At 49.1% G+C, this 11,677-nt stretch overlaps 1 long non-coding RNA gene across 1 annotated transcript in view; it reads right to left on the bottom strand.

Moving 5' to 3' along the window:
* Positions 1-209: 209 nt before the first annotated feature.
* The window catches only part of LOC137149670 (uncharacterized), a 33,115-nt gene continuing 21,647 nt past the window's right edge, over positions 210-11,677 (bottom strand). Inside the window, exon 2 of the long non-coding RNA XR_010918820.1 lies at positions 210-384. This is a non-coding gene — a long non-coding RNA (uncharacterized lncRNA). The remainder of the gene's footprint in view (positions 385-11,677) is intronic.

The following is an 11,677-nucleotide window of genomic DNA, read 5'->3' as shown; positions in this document are numbered from 1 at the left end:
CTTACACACATACCTAAAGATCTTAAGGACAGCTGTATATGCTCAGATCTCTTCTTTTCCCATTATTGCAGTTTAGGGGCAGGGCTCCTCAGACAAGCTCCCATCAGCTCCATGTCAATGAAGGAGCCTCTTCAAAGCAATGAGCCTTCAAGAGTGCAGGAAAAGCCGGCTGGGCAGAGCACCAAAGACTTCAGTAAGTGTTACAGATGATCAAGACTTCTGAAAATTAGGCCCTTGGTGTATGAGGAACAGAGTCTGTGACTGAGTCTCCGGCCACGTCTCCCAGATGTCCCCATCATGTGCCCATCGGGGACAGGCATCTATCAATGGCAGCGGGTAAGGACACGCAGCTCTATGGAGGGATTGGCACAAACACAGAGAACCCTGCACAGCAAAGAAAAGTTTAGGACTTCACATTTTGTACAGAGGACCCTGGAAAGCTTCCCAGCTTATTAACAACCTGCTCCGGTTCTTCCACTCCCGGGCAAGCAGCCGGCCAGAGCTCAGCAGCCAAGAGGATTGTATTCATTCATTCCCTACCCCAGAGAGTGAAGGGTGACATACAGCTCCTCTTGCTGACTCTGAATGGCCAGGGGGGCATTGCCTGCCCCTGCTAATTAACAGTGTCGCTAGTCACTCTGCAGGCCAGGCTGCAATCTGATGAGGGAGCAGGGAAGGGAAGGGGAAATCCAAGTCATAGCAGGCAGGGAAACACCCTTAGAGCAGGGGTTCTCGACCTTTTTATGCTGGGACAACCCTTGAAAATATTTCAGGCTATGATGATCCCTCTACAAAAAGCGATGACCCCTCATGCCACCCTTATCAGCATGTGGGGGGGCTGACAGCTCACGATGGCCCCATAATAACCTTGCAACTTGAGGGGTCACAACCCCATTTGAGAACCCCTGCCCTAAAGGTTACGTTTGAAAGGTGGACACAAGAGGGGGACAGAGCTGTGAGAGCTGGGTTTTATTGCCAGCTTTGCCACTGGCCTGCTGGGTGACCTTGGGCAAGTCACGTCCCCTCCCTGTGCCTCAGTTTCCCTATGTAGAGGGGCTCCGCTCACCACAGGTGTGCCTCCTTGTGGCTAGGACTGGGAATGCACTTTCACTCCATATGGTGTCCTGTTGTCACTTGCTCAGGTTGCGGTCCCTCTCTTTTTACAACTCCCAGTGCTCCTTCTTCATGACTCGGCCCTTAGGCCACACTATTCATTGCCCCTCCTGGGGGAACAGTCCTACCGCACGAGCTGTCCACATGCCACCTCAGCCAGGCCTCTGTCCCACCTCCAGTCCTGGCCACTTCCCGGGCTGGGAGGGGAGCCCAGGCCCACCCACTACTCCGAGCTCCAGCCCTGGCCCCTCTGACCAGCAATCCAGCTCTGCTCCGTCTCACTTCCTCTTGCTGTTTCCTTCCTACCCCACCTCTCTATCTCCTCACCTATCTCTGGGTTTGCCACCGGAGATTCCTCCACTCCCCGTGGCTACTCACCCTCTGGGAAGACTCCCTAGACCAGGGCAGGACCCCAGGATTCACTTACCCCCTGGATCACCTCATTACCACTGACCATCCCCTTTCCCTCAAGGGAATGACAGCAGGCCTGCTCTCCCTGCCTGGCTTTAAAATCCTGGCCCAGCTCCGCTCCCAGCTGGGCTTCCTCTGCCTGCTCAGGCCCTGGCTCCCCCCAGGTGCAGCATATACAGTGAATTGCCCCCCTCCAGCCTATTAATCCACTCAAGGCTGGTGTGGGTGAGCCCCCTTCATGCCCCCACTGTACAAAGAAAGGAACAATGCTACTGACCTGCCTTGGAAAGCCCCTCGAGGTCTGTTAGTGAAAACCCCAGAGACGTGCTAGGTACAATTAGGATTATCAGAGCTGAGTGCACTGGTTTAAGTAGAAATGCACTAAGTAGGACAGGTGCCACAGAGTCACAACCACCCTGCCTGCTCTTATTACTAACATCAATAGATTCATCCCTAGGTTTTAAGTCCGAAGGGACCAATATGGTCATGCAGTATGACCTCCTCCATAGCACAGGCCAGAGAATTCCTGCTTTGAACCCCTCACTTCTGCTGTAAATGAGAAGGAGATTCCAGCTAGATGGGAGCAGGGCCATGGTGCGTGCGGGCGTGCACACACATGAGAGAAGGACCACTGCGCTGGAAATTCAGGTATCCTTGCCCTACAGCAAAATTTACGGCTGTTGTTTTTCCTTTCTCTGTTAAAAAAGGTACTCACTGTGTTCATAACTTTCTTCTGAATCAACATATTAATTATTGATACAAGTAGAGAAGGAAGAAAACAGAAGCCTCCAAATAGCTCCTCTTACATCAAAATGATGAGCTGTATTTCCCCCCCTCAAGCCTGCTTGCAGGGAGGGAGCCATGAGAACAAATATATACATGGGGATGTGCAGCTCGGTCGTGAGCAAAGAGCAGACCAAAGGAACAAAGCTGGGTGAGGTGAAAGAAAGATCAGACAGGTTTATTTCAGAGATATTCTGGGAACTGCACTGTATTAGGTCTGCTCGCCTAAGAGCCATAATAAAACAGGTGTCTACCTTCAATTTGTTCCAGTCCGGGTAATTACATTCTCCGGAGCTAAATTCTTCTGAGCTCTCTTAACTAGGTACCACATTTCTCTTGCCCTAACCTTTTGCGGTAGTGTTGCTCTGTGCTATTAAACAGCTGCTGCATTGTTCTGCCCCAGAACTGGCTGCATTTCAGCTGGAAGTGGAGTGAGCCTTGTGTGTGTGTGTGTGTGGACATATATATCAACCTCCTGGACCACAGCCTCCACTCGCATGAATTGTCATAGCTCCATTGGCGTTGCTGGAGCTATGCCGATTACACTCGCTGAAGCTCTTGCCTCTTGCTACTATTATAAACAAAATGGCCGAATCTCTGCTTTCAGTGCAACACTCAGCTCAGTCTGAACTATGCCATGGGTGCATGAGTAATTAGGTAACGTGACAATCCAAAAAAAGTCTCTATGAATCAATAATTCATGCTAAAAATCTGATCCAACCGCCTTGTTAGTTCTTTATTGGGGTCAGGTAAATTTCCATTCCCACTGCTGTTCCCCAAGGCTCCTGTCAGCCATTAAGGGTTGTCTGCCATGGTCACAGTAATAGGGACACTCTGACCCATTCATAAGAATAGGTAACTGGCTAGGCATAAAACAGGTCTCATTTTCTTCCTCTGTATCTCGGAGGTCATCCCTAGTGATTCGTCAGACAAGTGGAAAGAGCCTGGTTTAAGTCTTGGGGGGAGGGTGTCGGTGGATTGAGGAGCAGCTGTTCTCCCCTCTGTGTCACCAGGACGATAGTGATATTAGGAGAAGTGAGGGGTAACTTCTCTGATTGAAACTCCAGGGGAAACATCAAGCGAGGCAGGACAAGGGAGCTTAATCACCTGGCTTGGGATCTGCCCAGGAGACAGCACAGTAAAAGGTCCTAACCCCGCTGTGCAGATTTATTATGACTGAACTTTAGCTGTGGCATTTAACAGTTGGCTGATTTCTTGCTTCTAAGGCAATTAAAGACCAATGTAAGCTGTGGGGCAGTAAGACAGTATTTCAATTCTCATGCTTCAGGGCGTAAGCAGATGGCCTACGTAGGCAGGTCAGGAAGGAAATCTCCCATGTCAGGCATTCCCCACCAGCCCCCGGCACGGTTAGATAAGTACAATATGGTACTGCTAGCCATTGCTGGAGGTGGGTTATGGAACGGAGGTGTCAGTCTCTGCATGAACTCCAGTTGGACAGAGGGAGGGTCACAGCCAGGACTTGGCTGCGCTGCTCCCACTGAAGCCATTGAGAGTTTTGCCCTGGGTATAGACATCATTGCGCGCCAACCTGCAGTTCCATCCCAATGTCCTCATGCCAGCCCTGTGCATCAGCTGGAAAGATAAGGCTGGATCTCCCTTGATAGAAGCACAGTTCCCTACTGTCCATGCCAAGACACAGCCAGGCAAGCTGTCACCTCTATCCCAGAGCCATACGACCTGGAGCATGGCTCGCTGAGAAACTGAGTCTCAAATCCTCTAACCTGTTCTGGCTCCTGCTTTGTATCGTTCCACCATCACGGCATCACTGGGATTGAGGACTCCCCAGGAGGGAGTTTGCTGACCATACCCATTAGCCTTCAAGCCACACAATCTCTGTTCAGAGCACCTGATCAGAGAAAACCTGCCATTGCAACTCACTGGCCATGGGACCTGCTGCTAGTGTTTCTGGGGCCCCAAGTTTTTTGGAAACCTCCTGCAGAGGGCACTGAGCCCTAAGAGATCAGTATACACCCTCTCCACAGGGAGTACTGTAACTGCGTCTCTCTGAGGACACTGACGGCTCCAAAGGGATCACTACATTCTACTTACATCGAGGGCCCCATGCTCTCTCACCAGCCTGTCATTAATGGTGTGTTATTAACTGGGGTGTGATTTTTTGATCATGTCAGAATTATTTTGCTTCTTGCCTTCAATTTTGCTTTCCACGTTTAGAAGTTGTGCCCCCGTTGCAAGACTGATCGCCTCCCTGCAGCACTGACCCCGCTTCTGCCCTCATTTTCCAGCCCCCTACCCCCCAACTCTCTGGCCACTGCAGGCTGGGCAGTAGCAAGCTCATCTCCTGCTCCTGGTCTGACGGCGATGGATGAAGCACCTCTGCTGTAAGCAATGCCAGGATAGGTCACTAGAAAGCAGGGTGGAGCCATAACAATGGTAGGCACCTTCCACCCAGCTCTGATCCAGTGCGTGCATTCACCAGCCTGCACAGTGATGGGGAAGCGGGGCTGTCAGCAGTGCAGATTGTCAGGACAGGAAAAGGGGATTCAGGGTCTTAGATGTTTCTGTCACCAGGCAGAGGATCCTGAAAACAAACGCCAGATGTGATTGCTCCATCTCCTCTCTCCCGGCTTCTCCCGCTCACTCCACATCCTCTGTCTGCCTCTGCAGCATCTTCTCCCTGCAAGCTTTCCCCCTTCCTGGGATGCTGGGCCACAGCTGGGGAGCCCACCTGCCCCATTTGTAGCTCAGCTCCGGGGTCACTGGAGCAATGACACAGTCCTTCCCCATCTATCGCAGCCTCTTCCCACTAAGCATGAGGTCTCTGGACTACACTTGGCTCTCCCACTAACCGGCTGGGTGAACAGGGTCTGGCCATTTCACTTCTCTGCCTCTGTTTCCCCTCCCATCTTGCATGTTTCGCCTGTCAGATCTTTTGGGCAGGGACTGTCTCACTATTGCTTGTGCAGCACATAGCACATCAGGGCCCTGATCTCAGCTGAGGTCTCTGGAATACAAATAGTAACATCATCTCGTCTGCATTGTTCTCCAGTGCTTCTCTGTTTCGACTCAGCATCTGGAATTATTAACCTCAGTCTGCAGGAGCTCAAGAACTCACATGACGTTTTACTGGACCATAGCTAGAGCTTGGGGCCTTACCAAAGATGCTGAGCAAGGATGTTCTTGTGGGGCTAAAGCACAAATGTGGGAACCCAAAGACTTTGAGTCTGTTCTGGGCTTTGCCACGGTCTCATTTTGTGAACTTGGGCAAGTCACTTCACTGCTCCATGCTTCAGTTTCCCCATATCTAAACCAGGGTTATAGCTGCCTCACCACCGGGATGGAAGGATAAATCACATGATGTTGATAAAGTTCTTTGAGCTCTTTAGGTGAAAGATGCAAAAAGTTATTATGATATAGCCAGCTTGCTTACTGTGTAGCATCAATCACTATGGACAGGTGTTCAGCTGACCCCTGCATGTGCCCGGGGAATTATTTACCATCTCTAATTATTCTCCTGTGATGTTATTTTCCATGCTGGTTGCTCTCTGTGCTGATCTGATGTGGCTGGTCTGCAGATCCTGTCTGCATCTCTCATTTTTAAATAATGCAACCTCTTCCTTTCCTTTATTTTTTCCTTCATTTCTTCTCCCCCTCCCCCCGACCCTGCTTCTCTCTCCAGTTTCTGCCAAGAGATTTGCAAAAAATGGAACCAGGGGCAATGAAACAGCTGCTGATTTTTGTTCTGAACGAGCCTGCTTCTTCTTAAAAAAAAACCATGAAGTAATAAAATGCAGAATATTAGAGCAGCAGCAGGAGGCCTCTGGAATGTTTCAATGCAGAGAAGATACAGGCATTTTGAAGAGGCAGAATCACCTGCCAATGAAAATCCTGATTGGTTTTTAGGGGGTAATTTCTGCTGGAGAAGCAAAAGGGATTTGGAATAGAATAGAACTTTGTTGTTGCACCTTTTATGCTCACGGTATCCCAGAGTGCGCTGGAGAAAGGAATGAATTAGAGATGGAGAGCGCAACAATTGTGTCGGCAAATGCAACACAGCAGTTGCTCACACCCCATCTAGGGCAAGGCAGCTAGGTTGTTTGTTAACTTTGTTTCAAGAAATCAATGAGAAACGATAGTTATCTGCAAACAAACTTACATAATCCCTCGCCTGATTGGAAGCAGAAAGAATACTGTGAGCACAGGCAAAAGCTAACTGGCATTAGCGTGAGAGACAAGGTCGTTGTGTACCCGATCACTTCCCTTATTGCTCATTTGTGGGTGACCAAAGTGAATCTGATATGAGCATTTGCCACAATTCCTTTGAGGGCAGGAAAGTTTTCCCAGAAGGCTGCGTGTAGTCAGACACATTGTGCTGTTGTTTGAAGCAGTGCTGGGAGATGTGCCCAGAAGTCATTGCAGCTAACATATAGGCCAAAGCTGTGTGTGAGGGTGGGTTCTCTGCCTCACACTGGCCTGGGCTGAGCTAAGTAACTCGGGTTAAGCTCAATCAATATGACTGTCATCTAGGCAGACCTGAGTTGGGTACGTGGGGGCTGAAAGCAGGGCATATCACACCACCGTAAGCTCTGCTTTACACCAGTGCAGTCCATCTAAACTGGGCCAGTGTACCAGCGTAGCTACATGGGTGCAAACTTTGCTAATGCAGAAGAGTAGGAAGAAAGGGAGAGAAGAGACATGAGTGGAGGAAGGGAAAGAAAGAAGGAGAAAGGTGAGACAAGAGGAGAGTGAATTAGGCATGTCTAGGGAGAGAGGTAAGGTAGCTATGCCTTGGGAGGAGAGATTTCTGGACTGTGGTGTGAGAAGGAGAGTTCATCTGGGTTATAGTTCCTTGTTTCCTGTGCAGCTGATGTTCCCCATGATAGGCAGACACACACGCTGGTATGTTATTATCCCCCAAATGGAGAACTGAGGGGATGTCTACCCTGCAACACAAGCCCGTGTTGGAACCCAGACTCAAGCCTAACCCCCTTGTGTCTATACTGCAATAGCACTAACCCAAGGCTTGGACTTGGAGCCCCAGGAGTCTGCAGGGATGGAGGATCTGAGCTCCCATTAAGCTGGGACCCAGGGTCTAAGCCCTATTGCTTTGCAGTGTAGATGCGGCCCCACTTGGCTCGGGTCCTGGGAGTCAGCCACAATTCTATAGACAACTTTGAGACACTGCCCCACGCCCCCCACGGAACCCCGCCGCCGCCGTGAAAACGATTTGATCGCCGCCACCGAATTCCCCCCCGGCCCGCGAAATCATTTGGTTCCGCCCACAAAATCATTTGGTCGAATTCGGCCCCCGCTGCCAGGGCCACCATCAGGCCCTTGACAGAAAAAAGGTTCCCCACCCCTGATGTAGAGGCTCAAGTCCAGGGTTCCCTAACATGGGTCAGCTGTCTCAAATCCCACTAACCCTGGGCTTACACTGCAGTGTAGACATACCCTGAGGCACAGAGAGATGGTGATGGGCCCAAGGTCACACAGGGAGTGTGTGGCAGAATGAAACTTGAACCCACGTAGCCTAAATCCTCGTACCCCTTGGTGCCACTGCTATGAGACCACACGGCAGCAGCAGCCACCTTCTCCCTTTATTGTCTAGCTGTTGCACATGCTAATTCAGTCCAAGCGTTGCACATAAACGAGAGGCCAGTGATTATTTAAAAATAATTTAGGGGTGAAATGCTTCGCTCTGGAGATTTATTTTCACAGGCGTCAGCGCTCCGATCTTTCCCTCGTTTGCTTTGTCATGAAACAGGTTTCTACTGTACGCTTTCAGTCATATATTTTTCAGCGGGTGGAGGAAAGTTGTCCCCCCCACCGATACGTCCACAAACATGAGGGATTCAATACATCGTTTATTGTTGGTAAAGGTTGCTGTGCTATGAGTGATTCTAAGCGCTGATAGGGAGGAAGGGGCAAGAAGTCAGCAAACTGAGAATCTATTCCCACTTCTGCCACTCACATGCTGTTGGACCTTGGGCAACAGATGTTACCTCTCTGTTTCCACTGACCGTCTTGTGTGTGTACAGGGTAAGCTCCTTGGAACAGGGATGTCTCTCATGCTGGGTGACCTTTTCAAGTCACAGCCCCTTTCTATGCCTCAGTTTGCCCACCTGTAAAATGGGGATAATGAGGGCATGCTTTGCGATCTACTATTGAAACGTGCTATGGAAGAGGTAGGTATTATTATGTAGAGATATGGTGCGTTCTCCATCACTTGCAGTCTTTAAGACAGGACTGAGTCTCTTTCTGAAAGATGCATTAGCTCAAACAGAAGTTTTGGGCTGGATGCAGGAATCACTGGGTGAGGTTTTCCGGTTTTCTTCCTTCAGACTCTCGTTGATTTGAACGGGAGGTGGTTCCACACACACGTCAACTTTAAGCTTCCACATACGTTCAAAGCTTTAGCCTTCACAAACCGGAGCCCTGGCCCCAAGCAGTAAGAAAAAATCCATTTGCCATAGCGACAGACACCCACGCTGCCTGCTTTTTCCATCTCAAATCCCTTCTTGTAAGAAGCTTTGTTCATGTAAAACGAAACAAAATTGTCACTGCTTACTAGAGTCTGCTGGCTTCGACTGAGGGACCTGCATTAATAGGCCATGGCTTGAAGATTTTACTTAGGAACTGAAGCCAGCCGTAGTGTGGTCTGAATGGATTTCAAGATTGGCTCTGTGTGGTGCAAGCTATGATGAAGAATGCTGGAGCGAGACTGTATATCACAACCCTTAGCAAATGCAGATTGGTATCTTAGGAGGTTCTTCCAGACAGCCACGTATTTGTATGAGACCTGACATTTTTCACATGTTCTTTTGTCAATCCATCAACTGAGGGGGAAATATTATTGTTTCCCTCCAGGCAATGAGATTTCTTGGAGAGAAAGGGATGGGAAATCGGCGTCTCAAAAATATTGTAAATCCTTTCCTAAAAGTTTGGGAAGAAATGGCTGCACGTAAGGGAAACAATAAAGGGCTCAACGGGTAGTGATCCATAGTGCCCATCTTCAAAAAAGGGAAGGACAAGGATCCAGAGAACTACAGACCGGTCAGCCTCACCTCAGTCCCCAGAAAAATCATAGATCTGGTCCTCAAGGAATCCATTTTGAGGCACTTGGAAGAGAGGAAGATGATCAGGAACCTTCAGCATGGATTGACCAAGGGCAAGTCACTCCTGACCAACCTGATTGTCTTCTATGATGAGATGACTGGCTCTGTCAGTGTGGAGAAAGCAGTGGACGTGATATACCTTGACTTTAGCAAAGATTTTGATACGGTCTCCAACAGTATTCTCATCAGCAAGTTAAAGAAGTATGGGATGGATGAATGGACGATAAGGTGGATAGAAAGCTGGGTAGATCATCAGACTCCACGGGTACTGATCAATGGCTCGATGTCTAGTTGGCAGTGTCTCAGTGAAAGGGGATCATAGGGGCAGCTCAGGCGGAGCATGGGTCCTGAACCCTCCAAGCCCAGATGTAGGAGAAGACTGCACTGGTGTGTGGAGATCCGGGTGGGCAGACTCTGAATCACTTGAGTCCTGTCGGCTGTGTTGAGGGACGTCCAGAGCACGATCCCTGGGGGACTCAGTCATAGCCGGTAACGAGCAGAGTGCCCCAGGGGTCGCTGCTGGGGCCAGTTTTCTTCAACATCTTCATTAATGATCTGGAGGATGAGGTGGATTGCACCCCCAGCAAGTTTGCAGATGACACTAAGCGGGGGGAGTGGTAGATACGCTGGAGGGCAGGGATAGGATACAGAGTGACCTAGACAAATTAGAGGACTGTGCCAAAAGAAATCTGATGAGGTTCAACAAGGACAAGTGCAGAGTCCTGCACTTAGGACGGAAGAATCCCATGCACAGCTACAGACTGGGGACTGATGGGCTAGGCAGCAGTTCTGCAGAAAAGGACCTGGGGGTTACAGTGGAGAAGAAGCTGGATATGAGTCAACAGTGTGCCCTTATCGCCAAGAAGGCTAATAGCATATTGGGCTGCATTAGTAGGAGCATTGCCAGCAGATCAAGGGAAGTGATTATTCCCCTCTATTCAGCACTGGTGAGGCCTCATTGGAAGTATTGTGTCCAGTTTTGGGTCTCCCACTACAAAATGGATGTGGACAAACTGGAGAGAGTCCAGTGGAGGGCAATGAAAATGATTAAGGGGCTGGAGCACAAGACTTATGAGGAGAGGCTGAGGAAACTAGGCTTGTTTAGTCTGCAGAAGAGAAGAATGAGGAGGGATTTGATAGCGGCCTTTGACTACCTGAAAGGGGGGTCCAGGGAGGATGGAGCTAGGCTGTTCTCAGTGGTAGTAGACGGCAGAACTAGGAGCAAAGGTCTCAAGATGTAGTGGAGGAGGTCTAGAGTGGATATTAGGAAAAGCTTTTTCCCTAGGAGGGTGGTGAAGCACTGGAATGGGTTACCTAGGGAGGTGGTCGAATCTCCATCCTTAGAGGTTTTTAAGGCCCAGCATGACAAAGCCCTGGCTGGGATGATTTAGTTGGGGTTGATCCTACTTTGAGCAGGGGGTTGGACTAGATGACCTCCTGAGGTCCCTTCCAACCCTAATCTTCTTTGATTCTATGATTCAATTAATACATCCTATCTCTTTGTTGTACCTACCTACGTTCTATAGTCCTGTATCTATATTACAATTTCTTTAGGGCTTTAAGGCATTGTTACTTGTGTCCAGCACCTAGCAAAATGGTGTCTATAGGTGCTCTTGCAGTACAAAGGATAAATAAGAATAAACCTACTTGAAAAGAATAGTAGGAATTCAAAGCAAATGTGGAACCGGGGTTGGATTTGGTAGAACCTGGTTAGAGAAATGCATGCATGATTTTTTTCTATCTCAGAATGCACATTTTCCCCTGGGCCTTAATGAGACAAATTCATGGCATTTATTCAAATGAAAATCCACAGCTGCCCCGTAGTTTTTGCAGAGCAACTGCTGCAGATTATCTTTGATGATGACTGAGAGCCTTTCTCCTTGTTTTCGGTGACCACGCATGCAAGTGAATTTCTGGGTTGTGAGAGCCTCGTGAACACTTGGGCCAAAGCGCATGCATGTGAGTTTTGAGCTGGAAATGTTTACACTCCCAGTCACTGGAACTACTTTGATTTCCTTCCTCATAAAAGTTTCGGCTATCCAACTGGGGAGCAGAAGCAGCATGTGTGAGCTAGGTGACCATTCCCACTCCAGGAGTAACAAATAGTCACAAATATAATCACAGGGAATAGGTTTGTGACCAGTCCACTAGCTGGAACATGTTTAAATCAAGTTATTACTTATATCACAGTATGAACAGAGGCCCCACTTGAGATCAGGGTCCTAGTGGGCTAGGCCCTGTACACGCACATAGTAAAAGATGGTCCTGCCCCAAAG

The sequence above is a fragment of the Emydura macquarii genome, unplaced genomic scaffold, assembly GCF_026122565.2.
Source record: "Emydura macquarii macquarii isolate MOO-44397 ecotype Brisbane River unplaced genomic scaffold, CSIRO-AGI_Emac_v2 contig_799, whole genome shotgun sequence".
In the NCBI taxonomy this organism is placed as follows: domain Eukaryota; kingdom Metazoa; phylum Chordata; order Testudines; family Chelidae; genus Emydura; species Emydura macquarii.
The sequence above is the reverse complement of the archived record's forward strand: the minus strand, read 5'-3'. Positions and strand labels throughout refer to the sequence as shown.